Below are 18,930 nucleotides of genomic sequence, written 5' to 3' on the forward strand. Positions count from 1 at the left end.
GATTGTTCCATGCTATTATATATTCTGTTTTGGAAGTTTAATGGGCTTATTTATACACTTTTATATTATTTTTGGGACTAACCTATTAACCGCAGGCCCAACCCAAATTGTTGTTTTTTTTGCCTATTTTACTGTTACGCAGAAAAAGAATATCAAACGGAGTCCAAACGGAATGGAACCTTTGGGAACGTGATTTTTGGAACAAATGTGATCCAGAGGACTTGGAGTGGATGTCAAGCAACCAACGAGGAAGCCACGAGGCAGGGGGCGCGCCCTCCACCCTCGTGGGCCCCTCGTGGCCCCACCGACCTACTTCTTCCTCCCATATATACCTACGTACCCTGAAAACATCAGGGGGTACCACAAAAACCTAATTCCACCGCCGCAACCTTCTTTACCCGTGAGATCCCATCTTGGGGCCTTTTCCAGCGCTCCACCGGAGGGGGCATTGATCACGGAGGGCTTCTACATCAACACCATAGCCTCTCCGATGATGTGTGAGTATTTTACCTCAGACCTTCGGGTCCATAGTTATTAGCTAGATGGCTTCTTATCTCTCTTTGGATCTCAATACAAAGTTCTCCTCGATTCTCTTGGAGATCTATTCGATGTAATTTTCTTTTGCGGCGTGTTTGTCGAGATCCGATGAATTGTGGGTTTATGATCAAGATTTTCTATGAACAATATTTGAATCTTCTCTGAATTATTTTATGTATGATTGGTTATATTTGCAAGTCTCTTCGAATTATCAGTTTGGTTTGGCCTACTAGATTGATCTTTCTTGCAATGGGAGAAGTGCTTAGCTTTGGGTTCAATCTTGCAGTGCTCGATCCCAGTGACAGAAAGGGAAACAACACGTATTGTATTGTTGCCATCGAGGATAAAAAGATGGGGTTTATATCATATTGCTTGAGTTTATCCCTCTACATCATGTCATATTACCTAATACGTTGCTCTATTCTTATGAACTTAATACTCTGGATGCATGCTGGACAACGGTCGATGTGTGGAGTAATAGTAGTAGATGCAGGCAGGAGTCGGTCTACTTGTCATAGATGTGATGCCTATACATGATCATACCTAGATATTCTCATAACTATGCTCAATTCTATCAATTGCTCGACAGTAATTTGTTCACCCACCGTAATACTTATGCTATCTTGAGAGAAGCCACTAGTGAAACCTATGACCCCCGGGTCTATTTTCCATCATATAAGTTTCCAATCTATTTTATTTTGCAATCTTTACTTTCAATCTATATCATAAAAATACCAAAAATATTTATCTTATTATTATTATCTCTATCCGATCTCACTCTTGCAAGTGGCCGTGAAGGGATTAACAACCCCTTTATCGCGTTGGTTGCGAGGTTCTTATTTGTTTGTGTAGGTATGAGGTGACTCGCGCGTGGTCTCCTACTGGATTGATACCTTGGTTCTCAAAAACTAAGGGAAATACTTACGCTGCTTTGCTGCATCACCCTTTCCTCTTCAAGGGAAAACCAACGCATGCTCAAGAGGTAGCATTAAGCATCGCTACGGGTGAGAAGGTCTCATCGTAGTCAACTCTTTGAACTTGTCGAAAACCTTTTGCAACAAGTTGAGCTTTGTAGACAGTAACATTACCGTCAACGTCAGTCTTCTTCTTGAAGATCCATTTATTCTCTATGGCTTGCCGATCATCGGGCAAGTCAACCAAAGTCCACACTTTGTTCTCATACATGGATCCAGTCTCAGATTTCATGGCCTCAAGCCATTTTGCGGAATCTGGGCTCATCATTGCTTCCTCATAGTTCATAGGTTTGTCATGGTCAAGTAACATGACCTCCAGAACAGGATTACCGTACCACTCTGGTGCAGATCTTACTCTGGTTGACCTACAAGGTTCGGTAGTAACTTGATCAGAAGTTACATGATCATCTTCATTAGCTTCCTCACTTACTGGTGTAGGAATAACTGGAACTGATTTCTGTGATGAACTACTTTCCAATAAGGGAGTAGGTACAATTACCTTGTCAAGTTCTACTTTCCTCCCACTCACTTCTTTCAAGAGAAACTCCTTCTCTAGAAAGGATCCATTCTTAGCAACGAATATCTTGCCTTCGGATCTATGATAGAAGGTGCACCCAACAGTCTCTTTTGGGTATCCTATGAAGTCACATTTCTCTGATTTGGGTTCGAGCTTATCAGGTTGAAGCTTTTTCACATAAGCATCGCAGCCCCAAACTTTAAGAAATGACAACTTGGGTTTCTTGCCAAACCAAAGTTCATAAGGTGTCGTCTCAACGGATTTTGATGGTGCCCTATTTAATGTGAATGCAGCTGTCTTTAAAGCATAACCCCAAAATGATAGCGGTAAATCAGTAAGAGACATCATAGATCACACCATATCTAATAAAGTGCGGTTATGATGTTCGGACACACCATTACGCTGTGGTGTTCACTACAAAAAAAATACACTTCCGTGATGATACGTGTTTGTCACAGTAGGTTGCTTTTTTGTCTTGCATGTACATCCATGACAAATTTATGACAGAATCAAGATAGTCATACATGTGCTGTCGTAGAAGTGTTCCATGACATTACCAAAATTATCATCACGGAAGTGTCCACTTCCATGACGATAAATCGCGCGTCACAGAAGCGCTTTCGTCAAGGGTGACCGACACGTGGCATCCACCGTAACGGAACACCGTTAAGCTATTGGGTCGGGTTTTGGATCCGATAACCCGTTAACAGCCCCGACCAATGGGAAATTTCCACGTGTAAAATTCTTATTGGCCGGACGAAACATGTGTCAGCTCGTCAGTGGGTCAGATAGGCGCCTATGATATGTCAACATGTGGCACGGCCCAACAGTGGGCCATTTAGCTTACAAAGCCGGCCCGTTTGACTTGGTCAAAAGTTAACGGGCTGGCCCCTGAAAAGCCTATTAACGGTCTTTTCGAAAATAGCCCATTTTACGGCCCGTTAACTCACGGCTCGTTAGGCCCTAAAGGAAATCGGCCCAACAACGTCATGTGGGCCGTCGAATATAATACCAGCCCATTTCACTTTCGGCCCATGCATGGCCCACGACGTCTTTTGGCCCTTATGAGGCCTTCGTATCTTTCGGTCCATTACAGGCCCACGGTGAGTCTAGCCCATAATGAACAGTAATTTTCTTTATACCCGTTAATGGCCCGTGATTTACATGGGCCGTTTCCAGCCCGTGTTAGCTTTCGGCCTATTGACGGCCCATACGTTCTTGGGCTCCTTTTCGGCCCTTGATTACTTCTGACCCGTTACTGGCCTGTTCCACTAATGGGCCAAATTCGGCCCATGGCAAGAGTCGGCCCGTTACTGGCATGTTACCCTAATGGGCCAAAATCGGCCCATGGCAAGAGTCGGCCCGTTTCTGGCCTGTTAACCCGTTGCCCTGTTTCCAGCCCGTCCTATATTCTGGCCCATTAACGACCCGTTATGCCTGTGACAGAATTAAGCCTTTACTGTCCTACAGCCTGTTAACGACCTGTTACCATGCTAGGCCGATACCAATTACGCCCGGTTATGGCCCATGTAGACACATTTATCCGACGGCCCGAGGCCCACCGACTACAGGCCCATTTATCGACGGCCCGTAGGTGACCCATGGATCCTACGGCCCGTATATGGCCCATGGTAGTTGCGGCCACTAGCAAACCAGGGAAAAAGAAGACTAGGAAATAAATAAGGCTGAAACTAACGCTAGGCTATTAAGGCGATTGCACAGATTACATCCACTCGGCATCAAAGATCGCCACCAGTGCAAATATAGGGAACACCCTACACTATACAAAAATGGCTTGCTGTTTTCTTCAGGCGGTGGCTGCACGTTAAGAATACATTTTGTATCACACCAAAACAAATTACAACTATATAACAAAAGGATGGTTGGCACAAAACTTAACAGTCTAGCAGATAAATGCACCACCAGAAGTTCAGAAGCTCAGATCATTTGACCTGACTGTTACATTTTCATGATGTATTGTCCGATGGAGCACCATAACCCTCGCCTTCATTTCCCCTAGGCTCCTGAACAACATAGAAAATGTCTGATAGTCTGGTTTCAAAACCATGCATATCTTGACGACATTGAGCAATGTTTCTCCTTGTTTCACAAAGGGTCTCTGTTAGGGAATGGACTTGTGTCTGGAGCGCAGATACAACATTGCTTTGAGCTTGCATATCTTGATCATGAGGCAGTTTGGACGATATTGCCTTAACAACCAACCCAGTATTACGCAGGAACGTGCTTTTGGCACTGTTAGTGGACAGGTACTGACCCACTGCAGCAAGAGCTGACATTGCGGTTATAGTTGCCTCGCCACCTTCAGAAGGTGGCGGTTCCACCATTTTTTCCATAGCTCGCTAAAAAGTAGAGGTTTTACATTAGTAGTACCAGAATAGAAGATATTAAGGAGGCAGCAAAACCAAACAAAATAGCTTTGGTCTATATACAGAACTTATTCTGGTGAACCCATGTAAAATATTAGTATGACGTCATTCATATCACAAAACAACTGAGAACAGACAAACAAGCAATTGTAACGTTGTGTGGGCAAGTCCAGCACGGAACTAGATTACGGGTCAAGATGAAAGGAACATCACTCCTCTCTTTTAAACCTTGTAAGGTGCAATGATACGCTAAGACAATTGTGTATAAAATTGAAAAGAGTAATAGACATTGGCTGCAAACCATGCAGTTCAAGGCACAAGTCAGAGTAAGTAGTAGTTAAAAGGCATGAGGATTAAGGACTTACAACAGCGGCTTTGACTGGTGTAGTCATGCCCTTCTTCTTGCTGGTGTGACAGTCCTTGAAGATTTCCACAACATTTTGTTCAGGTACTTTTTGGTCCTTGCAGGCTTTCCTCTGCATTTGGAACAAGTCAATATAGATCTGATAATATGGTACAGCGAAAAGAGTGAAACAGCAGCTAATTACAAGAGCCTCGTAGTGTGCAATATAGCTACGAGATCCTGTCGTCTGTTGGAATTTCACTTTTGTATGGTTGGCCTTGTTCTCTGAACAGTTCACCTACAAGAAGATAGATTTGTATGGCACATGCATAAATAGGACTTCAACATGTGATCTAATGACATATATATAATGTACCTGATACTTCGGATCGGACCAGTGTTTAACGAGGCCACTTGTAACACCCTCGATGCGACTATATCTCCCACGTCTCGAGGCACGACTTAGAGGCATAATCGCATTGAAGGCATATATCGCAAGTTAGGCAATCTTCACAACGTCCCATGTAATATAAATCATAAAGGGGAGATAACATAGTTGGCTTACACTCGCCATGTCAATCAAGTACATAAATAACATTGCATCATCCAAACACTCATGGCCCGACTACGGCGCCAAAATAAAAGAGAACCCAACATGCGACACGGTCCCAATCACCCCCAACTGGGCACCACTACTGATCATCGAGAAAGGAAACATAGTAACGTTGAGAGTCTTCGTTGAACTCCCACTTGAGCTCAAGTGCGTCTCCTGGAGCGGAATCATCAGGCCCTGCATCTAGTGTAATAGTAATCTGTGAGCCACAGGGACTCAGCAATCTCGCACCCTCGTGATCAAGACTATTTAAGCTTATAGGTAAGGCAAGGTAAATATATGTGGAGCTGCAGCAAGCGACTAGCAAGTATGGTGGCTAACTTATTCGCAAAAGAGAGCGAGAAGAGGAGGCAAAGCGCGAGCGAGAAACTGGAGAGCAACCTGCGCAAACATTACTCCAACACCGTCTCCGCTTCCCGGACTCCGCCGAGAAGAGGCCATCACGGTAACACACTCATTTGTTTCATTTTAATTAAGTTAAGGTTCAAGTTATCTACAACCGGACATTAACAAACTCCCATCTGCCCATAACTGCGGGCACGGCTTTCGAAAGTTCAAATCCCTGCAGGGGAGTCCCAACTTAGCCCATGACAAGATCTCACGGTCAACGAAGGAATAGACCTCCTCCCAAGACGTTCCGATCAGACTCGGTATCTCAGTTCTTCAAGACACTTCGACAGGTTAAAACAAGACCAGCAACACCGCCCGAATGTGCCGACAAATCCCGATAGGAGCTGCACATATCTCGTTCTCAGGGCACACTCAGATGAGACTAGCTACGAGTAAAACCAACCCTCAAGTTTCCCCGAGGCGGCCCCGCAGGCAGCTCAGTTCGGACCAACACTCAGAGGAGCACTGGCTCGGGGGGGGATTAAAATAAGATGACCCTTGGGCTCCGGTAACCCAAGGAAAAAAAGAGGCTAGGTGGCGAAAGGTAAAACCAAGGTTGGGCATTGCTGGAAAAGCTTTAATCAAGGCGAACTATCAAGGGGTTCCCATTATAACCCAACCGCGTAAGGAACGCAAAATCCGGGAACATAACACCGATATGACGGAAACTAGGGCGGCAAGAGTGGAACAAAACACTAGGCGAGAGGCCGAGCCTTCCACCCTTTACCAAGTATATAGATGCATTAAGATAACAAGATAATATAATGATATCCCAACAAGTAAATAAATGTTCCAACAAGGAACAGCCTTCCAATCTTCACCTGCAACTAGCAACGCTATAAGAGGGGCTGAGCAAAGCGGTAACATAGCCAATAAACGGTTTGCGAGGACAATGGTGGGTTAGAGGTTTGACATGGCAATTTGGGAGGCTTGAAAGCAGGTGGTAGGCATCGTAGCAATGGCATAGCAAAAGAGCGAGCAGACTAGCATAGCAAAGATAGTAGTGATTTCGAGGGTATGATCATCTTGCCTGCACAGTTGTCAGAGTTGACTGGATCCTCGAAAGCAAACTCAACGGGCTCCTCGTTAGCGAACTCGTCTCCCGGCTCTACCCAAACAAGACAAACAAGCAACAAGGGCACAATCAACCACGTTCAAGCTCAAACAACACAATGCAAAGATGATATGCTATGCGGGATGCGATGCGGGATGCAAAATGCAAGATATGATAGGAAATGCATGAAACTGGCCTCAACTTGGAAATCCAAGTGTGCCACTGGAAAGATGAGACAAAATCGCTTGAAAACGATATAAAGAACGCCGGAATCGGAGTTACGGTTTGGAAATGGCAAGCGATTTAAAAATGACACCCGTCTGCGATTTACAGCAAGTAGCCATCTAAATGCAATGAGATGAACATGCTACAGCACCCAAACATGACAACAAAATACATGACAGGGATGCATTCAAGATGCTTAACAAAAGTCTAGCACTGAGCTACGGCCAATTCATCCATTAACAGGTTCAAACAAGCATGGCAAAAATGCATATGGCAAACATATCTCAGACTTAGTGAAATTAACACTTGTCTGGAATTTCAGATCAGGTAGCTCTCTTCGGAGCAACAAAACAGGACCTGAATGTCAGGACCCCGATTCCAAGTCACATCGATCTAGCCGGTAACACCTCATATCACTTTGCGGCCTCACGCACGGTACTCCCACGGGTGTCGCCTTACCATGGCCCGGGACCGTTTGCGCCTTTTGGCTCACGTATATGATAATGTCGCTAACATCCATATGACAGATAACCCGGGCCGACATGGCTAGTCGTGAACCCAAAGCGGCACTAACCTATGGGGACAGGCATACATGAATCACATCGAGCATGTCGGTCAGCAGCGTGTGAATCCGGGCTGTAGCGCTGGGCTAATAGGACTCCGGATGTCACCGCGTGACATTTCCCCGAAGGGACAGACATGGGAACGAAGTGAAACACATGCCGGCTAGTCAAGTGATCTGAGCAGTAGTGCTGGGCTAGCAGGACTCCGGTGAACCGGGCTGTAGCGGACTACTATCGCTCTCGGAAGCACTTAGACTACATTTCCCCATAAGAGAGGCTGCCAAGGATAAACAACTAGATTGTCAGATCCCACGCATACCAAGCATTTCAATCATACACATAATATGCTCGACATGCGCAAATACAACATGGCATCACAACAAGACTCTACGACTCAGAGTATTTATTCATTAGGCTCCGAAGAGCGAGATATTACAAACAAGGGTCTCATGACCCAACATTCAGAGCATACAAGCATCAAGCACAAGCGGAAGCTTAACTTGTCTGAGTACAGACAACTACAAACGAAAAAGGCTGAGAAGCCTGACTATCTACCAGATCCTGCCGAGGGCACAAGATCGTAGCTGAGGTATCAAGCTAAACGTCGAAGTCCACACAGAACTACTAGCGAGACTGACGTCTCTCTGCAAAAACATAGAATAGGCAAACGTGAGTACAAATGTACCTAGCAAGACTTACATCAGAACTAACTACATATGCACCGGTATCAACAAAGGGGGTGGTGGAGTTTAACTGCAACAAGCTAGCTTTGACTTAGTGGCTAATCTGAACTACGACTCCAAGCAACTCTTTTGAGATGGCGCACACGAGTCCACATATTCACCATTCAATACACCACTATGGATCCGCTCTCGTCTCCCTACGAGAAGGCCATCCATAGCACTCACACTTATCTTGCGAGTTTTAGAGTATCCACTTTCACTTGTCTATGAACTATGCAAGGGGTCCAAGTTTCCATATCCGAGAAATCCGGCTATTCGAATAGATAATGTTAACCCTGCAGGGGTGTACTTCTTCACACACGCTCCCACCACTTACCACCATATACACGTCATGTATCTCGGCAACCTTCAAGAGGAAGCCTGGCGAGGGTGTCGGCCACGGCCTACCTAAACACTTAAGTCTCTAGTCCAGGTTTATCGCCTATCCAGGTTCCATCCGCAGGGAGCCCGTGCCACGGTGTATCTACCGCAACATAGCCCACCCCTAGGGTCAGCACTACGCACGGCCGCCAACACATAACCTACAAACACCAGAAACTAGTTGCAACTCCTGGACAGAGTACTAGGGTGATTAAGAAGCCGAGAGGGTCAATTAAGGATCCCAATGAGTGGTAGTAGCAGTTCATGGATCACAGACATAGAACTCAGTTCCTGAGGACGGTTTCAATGAGACAACCCACCATGTACTCCTACATGGCCTCTCACCGCTACCTTTACCAAAACGTGTTCACACACTTAGCTCACACACAGTAGGACATGTTCACACACCTCTGATTCATTCCCGATGAATCAGACCTGACACAACTCTATGCAATAGCAGGCATGACAAACAAGCATGAACGAGTAGGCACATCAGGGCTCAAACAACTCCTACTCATGCTAGTGGGTTTCATATATTTACTGTGGCAATGACAGGTCATGCAGAGGAAAGGGGTTCAACTACCGCAACATGTAACAATTGAATCGTTGTTGTCCTAATGCAGTAAAAGAGAGCAGGAGCGAGAGTGGGATTGTATCGGAATGAACAAGGGGGGTTTTGCTTGCCTGGCACTTCTGAAGATAATATAGTTCTTCATTGGTGTCATTGATCTCATCACCGGTACAACATCTACTGAAGGGGGACAATTACCGGCAAACAAAGAGGGACACAATCAATGCAATGCAACAAATATGATGCATGATAATGTCATGGCAATATGCTGTTGATTGAGCTAATGCAACTAGCAACCATATTAAATGAAGTTGGTTTGAACCCTAGGTTCAAATTCAAACTCCATATAAGGCATTTCAAATGCCATTTATTCAAATTGTCTTATACAACAATTTTAAGTTGTTCAAACATGCATGAAAGCGGTACAGATGGATAGATTAGATTTTTCTGATCATTTTTCATATATAATTTATTTCATTCTGAGCTACGGTTGAATTTCTATGATGTTTAGAAGTTTAGGCAATTTCTGGAATTTCCTGATTAAACTTAAATCCAGAAAGTGCTTTACTACGTCAGCATGACCTCACAGTGACGTCAGCAGGTCAACGGCTCGGTCCAGGTCAAACCTGACGTGTGGGGTCCACACGTCAGTGACACAGTTAACTAACAAGGTTAACTAAAATTAAACTAAACCTAATCTAGTTTAGTTAAGGCATGGGCCCACATGTCAGAGGCTAATTAAAACTAACTAAATAAATTAACACTAACCTAGTTTAATTAGAAGGGCTAGCCCCACGCGTCAGTGACCCAGGGTGGTCAAACCCTGGTCAGACGGGGTCAAACCCCCGGTCAAATCGGTCAAACCTGCCGGCGACTAACCGCCGACGAGGTCCGAGACGACGGCGATGCACGGAATCGCAGCACAGGCCACGGTTCGAGGCGCGGATGGCACCGTTGGGACCCTGAGCGTCGTCCGCGTCGGCTGGTGCTAGTGGGGTCGCCGGAGATGACCTAGATCGATGGCGGTGTCCGCTTCCGTGGCGGCCGGAGTTCGGCGAAGGTGGACAGCGTGCTACGGTGCACGGGAGGACGAGTGGGTAGGTCTTCTGGGTTCCTGGGAACGCGCTGAGGACGAAAACATGCTCTGACGCGACGTTTCCGGGCTCTAGCCATGCCGGTGATGAGGCACAGCGGCGGTGAGCTTCGGGTGCTCGCGGGGCAGCAGCTACGGGGCGAAAACGACGGCGTGGTTAAGGGGGAAAGGACCGGGAGCTCACAGTGAGGCCGACGACAGGCTGAGCTGGCTCGTGGGTGACCGGAAGGCGACGAATCCGTCGATGGAGTCTGGCGGCCGTGCTCGGGGAAGACGACTCGTGGCGGCGATGTCGGGCTCCCGCGGTGGCGTGGCTCGGGGTGGCAGAGAGAGGGGGTCGAGGCGGAGCCTCTGGAAACAATGGGTGGACTAAGGAGGGCCGGTGGCCATGGCTACGGTGAGCGCCGGCGACGGTGGCGCTCGGGTGGTCGGGTGCGAGAGAGACAGAGGAGGGGAGAGACGATGGGAGAGGTCGACAGAGGGTCCAGGGGGCGCGTGGCGTTGCGGAGGAAGGCCAGGGCGATGAGGGGGCAGCCAGGCAGGCAGCTGCCGGCGTGGCACGCCGCGGCGCCATGGCTGTCTTCTCCTCTGCCTTCTGGCAGGAGGAAGAGGACGCCCGTGCCCTCGGTGGGCTGGCCAGCTGGCTGGGCCGCCAGCTGGGCCGGCCGGATAAGTGGCCTAGGTAAGCCAGGTGGGGTTCTCTCTCTCCATTTCTATTTTATTTCTCTTTTCTATTTTTTTATTTTGTTCTGGGCTTTATTAAAAATACTTAGGCACACTCAAAAATCTCCAAACTGCTCATGCCCACTGTTTAGCATATAGCCAACATGGAACATTTCAGTTTAGGATTATTTGGACATCTAAAATATTCTACAGCATTTAAATGCCCGAATGCAAATAGAGTATGATTTAATTCAGTGACCCTATGATGTCCTAGAAATATGTGCACCATTTCTGTCAGAGGTTTAAGACCAAGGCAAAGATGATGAACATTTTAGAAGGGCATTTCAGGTTCATTGAAAAAGATTTTAGTAAATCCTAGCTAGATTAATGTGGTGCTGGGGGTTCTGTCATCCCCATTTCAATTTTCTGAGTAAAGTAGACATGATGCAACACCATATGTTAGCACTAGGCATTACCAGAACTTGGGATGTGACAACTCACCCCCACTAAAACAAGAATCTCGTCCCGAGATTCAAGAAGTGGAGTAAGAAGACAGAGGGGTCACAAAACTATCACAGTCTACTTGATCCAAGTGTCCTTCTCGAAGATACCAATATATTGCATCACATTGCTCTTGACGTCTTTGTCTTCGAGATCTTCATCCAACACGATGAAGAGGGAAGGAAACTCTACAGGAAACGATCTTCTCAAAGATCGAGCAACTCAAGATCAACTCATGGAGTGAGACATTAGAACATCTCTTGAGCTGAGACACAAAACGCACATCGAGAGAGATGGAAGGTAATAGATGACAAGGGTTCAAAATGGTAGGCAACAATTCCATGATGGAGTAGGATGGTGCATGGTTTCAAAGTAGCGAGGAGGTAATTGCCATGATTCCATAACGGGACACCTTAGGGAAAGGTGACTCGTAGAAATATTCCCTTAAGTGGCAAAAAGAATTACTTTTGATTCAGAGATCATTGAAACTCTTCTCACCAGCCTGAGGCAATCACAAACGATCGCGTGAAGGAGCTTGAAGAAATGGCATACTCATACTAGAATGGATGATGTGGACTACCTTGTTGAGGAAAACGCGATGGATGATTTGTTTATCATCGGAAATAGATGGAACCCGTGGTAGGATCACTTTGAAGATGATCTTGATCAGTAATTACTGAGAAGGGTAGTCCGTAGTAGGAGGACACAATGGAGGTGCAAGCTGGGAACAAAATGCAAATGTTGGGAATGATTCTGGTAACTGGGGAAGAGCTCAACAGTCGAGAGTGAATCCACTGTTTGAAGAGGTTATAACCTAACCGAGGAAACTGGAGGCAAATCCCAGTTAACGCCAACGGTAAAACCTGGTGCTTGCGCGTGCTCTCACGAACTTGAGTATCTCCATATTCGTCAAGGTTTTACCAATATCCGTGTCAAGGATCCTGGCCACACAACATACCACCATGATGACTAGTGATGGATGATGCGGATACAAAGGAAGATAACACCTTCTCAGATCTTCCCTTAGCGAGGCTAAGGGAACAGAATCTGGACGATCGACCGAGAGACATTTAGCACTCCGCTTCTAATGTTCTCCTTGATGTGCTAGGATAACTCATTTATTGATATGGTTTGGTATCTAGGACATCAAGTGAAAGGTCGGACTTCGGGAGCACAAGAATCCATAAGGATTAACTACGGAGGTAAATCCTATGAAATCCTCATGGGAAGGTGGCCAACTTTCTTCAATCAAGATACTACAATAATAGGTCTTCCAGCTGGATGTGTTGGCCACGACATCCACTTTACCGGTTATCGAGAGACCAATGTTATAGTTCTTGGAAAATGCTCCAACCATCATATCTGCCTGAGATTCAGATCTGGTTGGTGTCAGGATATTCCAGACTCATCGAGTCTAGAAAGGAAAATGAAGGTTTGCAACACAAATCGACGAGACGACGTTGTGAGATTCTCGGGGGAATGAACTACGGTAGTAAGCTCCAAAACATGAGCCGGTTCTGCTACAAGCATGTGAACACGTTGTCCTAGACAAGCATGGTCACCTGGTAGTCTTAAAATGAAACACTACCGAGTTCAGGGGGAACCATCAACGAGGATATCGAAGTCCTTGCGTAGGTCTAACTCTTAAGAAGAAACTTCTTCTCCTTGAACAAATCAATCAGTGGCTTGGTGTGCTAGGGATACGTATAGAATGTAGATGATCAGTCTATCAGACCATAGAATACTTCGCACATGCATGACTGACTTGGGATGATTCCAGAGGAAGCAAAAACAAACTTTCTCGAATTCACGGCGGCAACTTACATCAGATGCACATGAATTAGAGGAAGTCACATCTTTCAACCGGACATATGCTTCATGATCGGGACATGAGGGCAATGCTTATAAAGTTTCCAACACTAGTGGAATGTTCAACGTGAATCATGGGGGAGACAAAATGCTGCTGATGGGCTTAACAGCAACTCATCGGAATCTCCATATCACTGGACTTCCTCCACTATGTGAACAATGTGATAGTATTGGTCAGGCCAAAGATATAATGGTGTATGCTCGAGGGACAACCGCAAGTAAGACAACATTACGAACATCGTTGGTTCTGATTTGATTTGACGATAGCCCACACTCAAATCAAGGTTTGGACAAGATAATAGATTCAACAGCTGATCACGGGGATCAGTCGATGAAGATATCATCTGTCTTCAACACACACACACAAGGATATCCCTTAGTGATGAGCTAAATCAGACAAGTTTTCATCTTCCAACTCTCCAAGTTGTTGTTAAGCTTAACCAACTAGCTCAGGGTATCCAACATAGATTCTTGGAGAATGGGTGGTTTGGAGGAAAACCAACATGATCACGAACTCAACATAGCGGTCAGGTGACAACCAGGTAATACTTCCGAGAAGATAATCGGAACATCACGAACCACTGATATGATACTAAGCTCGAGATCAATCTTGCTTTTCAGAGCAAGACGATATGATCAAAAGAGCAAGGGTTTGGCAAAATCCTAACCCATTGATCGAAGAGTGCACCAGGAATAAGGACTAGGTAGCACGATCAATCTTAGGATGGTGATTTAATTACCAGCACACTAAGAATGAGAGTATTGTCCATTAACTACCAAGCAACGGAGTTGCTAGGAATATTGCTTTCACACATCACGGTTCACCTATTGGCATTCCGGTTATAATAACACAGAACTGAGGAATGAACAATGATGGCAAGAAGCATTACTGCATCAAGAATTCATAAGAGGTGGTGCAATTCTCATGACAGTCCTGACATAAAAGGGGTAATACTCCAGGGTAGAACAGAGCAAAAGCTGGATGGCATTTGATCTGCAGAACACAACTACTTTGACCCAATCCTGGATATGGATGAGGTACTGGAGTTTGTTTCTCCTAGTCATTCTGAAATAGAATGGCTCGACGGACCACGAGAAAAATAAGCATCGATAACACGAATGCACAACTAAAGAGGGACAACTCAAAGGAACATATAACTTTCTGAGTTGTGGATGCATAGATTAGTATGTCGAATCAAGTTCAACAGGTTTCTTCCAGATAACCCATGCAGAAAGGTAGAACTGACAGAATCACAATTATGAATGGAGAACTCCTCAAGAGTGCTCTGATTGTGATCTTTTGATACAACAAACTTCTGCCATAAGTGGTTCATAGTATTTGGAAGAAGGAAATACCTCGGACCTCGAGGACTAATGCAAAGGTTACTAATATCCTAAAGGAACTAGCAACACTATCAACATGAGGTAACTAGGGTGAATTTCGGGTTCAAGAACCCATGAATAGAATACCTACCACTACATGGCATCACGGGATGCTTTTGAGAATAATGGCCAAAATCACACACTTGGGATACAAAACATGGCTAGATCACTAGGTGACTCCCTAAAACACCTAGGGTCATAGTAATAGCTCCAACATATATGTCGAGGCAACAAAGTACCTCAACTCACCGATTAGTGTGATTAATCTGGCCCAAATGGACATCAGGAACAGGAGGAAGGGATTTGCAAATGCATCAGACTATTTAGAAACCTGGGATGACTCGGACAGCATAACGGCTGTGAATGCTCGAAATATTTGAGACATCCTGCAAAATAGTGGCATGACCACTCAACATTACAATATCAAGGTTCTGAGGCCAGCTATGAGCATACGGAGGTAAAAGGAACTGAACTGAGACTTGAATCCAACAATCCTATAAGTCTACGGATTAGTAACACGTCATCCTGATAGATAGATGAGAAGGCCTAGTTCTTAATTCCCGTAGAAAAGAAGAGGATGACTCAGATCAGAGGGCATGAGGTATAAGGAGTAAAACGAGCCTTACGTTCTCTTCCACAATCAATTCCCTTACATAACTGAAGCATTTCTAGACTCCACTTCGACCGGTTTGGCTTGGTAATCCTACAGGCAGCCAGGCTCTGATACCAACGCTGTCAGGACCCCGATTCCAAGTCACATCGATCTAGCCGGTAACACCTCATATCACTTTGCGGCCTCACACACGGTATTCCCACGGGTTTCGCCTTACCATGGCCCGGGACCGTTTGCGCCTTTTGGCTCACGTATATGATAATGTCGCTAACATCCATATGACAGAGAACCCGGGCCGACATGGCTAGTCGTGAACCCAAAGCGGCACTAACCTATGGGGACAGGCATACATGAATCACATCGAGCATGTCGGTCAGCAGCATATGAATCCGGGCTGTAGCGCTGGGCTAACAGGACTCCGGATGTCACCGCGTGACATTTCCCCGAAGGGACAGACACAGGAACGAAGTGAAACACATGCCGGCCAGTCAAGTGATCTGAGTAGTAGTGCTGGGCTAGCAGGACTCCGGTGAACCGGGCTGTAGCGGACTACTATCACTCTCGGAAGCACTTAGACTACATTTCCCCATAAGAGAGGTTGCCAAGGATAAACAACTAGATTGTCGGATCCCACGCATACCAAGCATTTCAATCATACACACAATATGCTCGACATGCGCAAATACAACATGGCATCACAACAAGACTCTACGACTCAGAGTATTTATTCATTAGGCTCCGAAGAGCGAGATATTACAAACAAGGGTCTCATGACCCAACATTCAGAGCATACAAGCATCAAGCACAAGCGGAAGCTTAACTTGTCTGAGTACAGACAACTACAAATGAAGAAGGCTGAGAAGCCTGACTATCTAAAAGATCCTGCCGAGGGCACAAGATCGTAGCTGAGGTATCAAGCTAAATGTCGAAGTCCACACGGAACTACTAGCGAGACTGACGTCTCTCTGCAAAAACATAGAATAGGCAAACGTGAGTACAAATGTACCCAGCAAGACTTACATCAGAACTAACTACATATGCACCGGTATCAACAAAGGGGGTGGTGGAGTTTAACTGCAGCAAGCCAGCTTTGACTCAGTGGCTAATCTGAACTACGACCGCAAGCAACTCTTTTGAGGTGGCGCACACGAGTCCACATATTCACCATTCAATACACCACTATGGATCCGCTCTCGTCTCCCTACGAGAAGGCCATCCATAGCACTCACACTTATCTTGTGAGTTTTAGAGTATCCACTTTCACTTGTCTATGAACTATGCAAGGGTTCCAAGTTTCCATATCCGAGGAATCCGGCTATTCGAATAGATAATGTTAACCCTGCAGGGGTGTACTTCTTCACACATGCTCCCACCACCTACCACCATATACACGTCATGTATCTCGGCAACCTTCAAGCGGAAGCCTGGCGAGGGTGTCGGCCACGGCCTACCTAAACACTTAAGTCTCTAGTCCAGGTTTATCGCCTATCCAGGTTCCATCCGCAGGGAGCCCGGCCAAGGTTTCCACATACGGCCCCGAACAATGTGAACAGGGTTCCCGAGACACCAAACAGGCGCCCGGTACACCGCGCCACGGTGTATCTACCGCAACATAGCCCACCCCTAGGGTCAGTGCTACGCACGGCCGCCAACACATAACCTACAAACACCAAAAACTAGTTGCAACTCCTGGATAGAGTACTAGGGTGATTAAGAAGCCGAGAGGGTCAATTAAGGATCCCAATGAGTGGTAGTAGCTGTTCATGGATCACAGACACAGAACTCAGTTCCTGAGGACGGTTTCAATGAGACAACCCACCATGTACTCCTACATGGCCTCTCACTGCTACCTTTACCAAAACGTGTTCACACACTTAGCTCACACACAGTAGGACATGTTCACACACCTCCGATTCATTCCCGATGAATCAGACCTGACACAACTCTATGCAATAGCAGGCATGACAAACAAGCATGAACGAGTAGGCACACCAGGGCTCAAACAACTCCTACTCATGCTAGTGGGTTTCATATATTTACTGTGGCAATGACAGGTCATGCAGAGGAAAGGGGTTCAACTACCGCAACATGTAACAATTGAATCGTTGTTGTCCTAATGCAGTAAAAGAGAGAAGGAGCGAGAGTAGGATTGTATCGGAATGAACAAGGGGGTTTTTGCTTGCCTGGCACTTCTGAAGATAATATAGTTCTTCATTGGTGTCATCGATCTCATCACCGGTACAACATCTACTGAAGGGGGACAATTACCGGCAAACAAAGAGGGACACAATCAATGCAATGCAACAAATATGATGCATGATAATGTCATGGCAATATGCTGTTGATTGAGCTAATGCAACTAGCAACCATATTAAATGAAGTTGGTTTGAACCCTAGGTTCAAATTCAAACTCCATATAAGGCATTTCAAATGCCATTTATTCAAATTGTCTTATACAACAATTTTAAGTTGTTCAAACATGCATGAAAGCGGTACAGATGGATAGATTAGATTTTTCTGATCATTTTTCATATATAATTTATTTCTTTCTGAGCTACGGTTGAATTTCTATGATTTTTAGAAGTTTAGGCAATTTCTGGAATTTCCTGAAAAACTTAAATCCAGAAAGTGCTTTACTGCGTCAGCATGTCCTCACAGTGACGTCAGCAGGTCAACGGCTCGGTCCAGGTCAAACCTGACGTGTGTGGTCCACACGTCAGTGACACAGTTAACTAACAAGGTTAACTAAAATTAAACTAAACCTAATCTAGTTTAGTTAAGGCCTGGGCCCACATGTCAGAGGCTAATTAAAACTAACTAAATAAATTAACACTAACCTAGGTTAATTAGCAGGGCTAGCCCCACGTGTCAGTGACCCAGGGTGGTCAAACCCTGGTCAGACGGGGTCAAACCCCCGGTCAAATCGGTCAAACGTGCCGGCGACTAACCGCTGGCGAGGTCCGAGACGGCGGCGATGCACGGAATCGCAGCACAGGCCACGGTTCGAGGCGCGGATGGCACCGTTGGGACCCTGAGCCTCGTCAGCGTCGGCTGGTGCTAGTGGGGTCGCCGGAGACGACCTAGATCGACGGCGGTGTCCGCTTTCGCGGCGGCCGGAGTTCGGCGAAGGTGGACAGCGTGCTACGGTGCACGGGAGGACGAGTGGGTAGGTGTTCCGGGTTCCTGGGAACGCGCTGAGGACGAAAACATGCTTTGACGCGACGTTTGTGGGCTCTAGCCACGACGGCAACGAGGCACAGCGGCGGCGAGCTTCGGGTGCTCGCGGGGCAGTAGCTACCTGGCGAAAACGACGGCGTGGTTAAGGGGGAAAGGACCGGGAGCTCACAGTGAGGCCGACGACAGGCTCAGCTGGCTCGTGGGCGACCGGAAGGCAACGAATCCGTCGATGGAGTCCGGAGGCCGTGCTCGGGGAAGATGACTCGTGGCGGCGATGTGGGGCTCCCACGGTGGCGTGGCTCGGGGTGGAAGAGAGAGGGGGTCGAGGCGGAGCCTCTGGAAACGCTGGGTGGA

This window comes from Triticum urartu, chromosome 3A, assembly GCF_056163025.1.
Source record: "Triticum urartu cultivar PI428250 chromosome 3A, HENAU_Tu73, whole genome shotgun sequence".
NCBI classification, from domain to species: domain Eukaryota; kingdom Viridiplantae; phylum Streptophyta; class Magnoliopsida; order Poales; family Poaceae; genus Triticum; species Triticum urartu.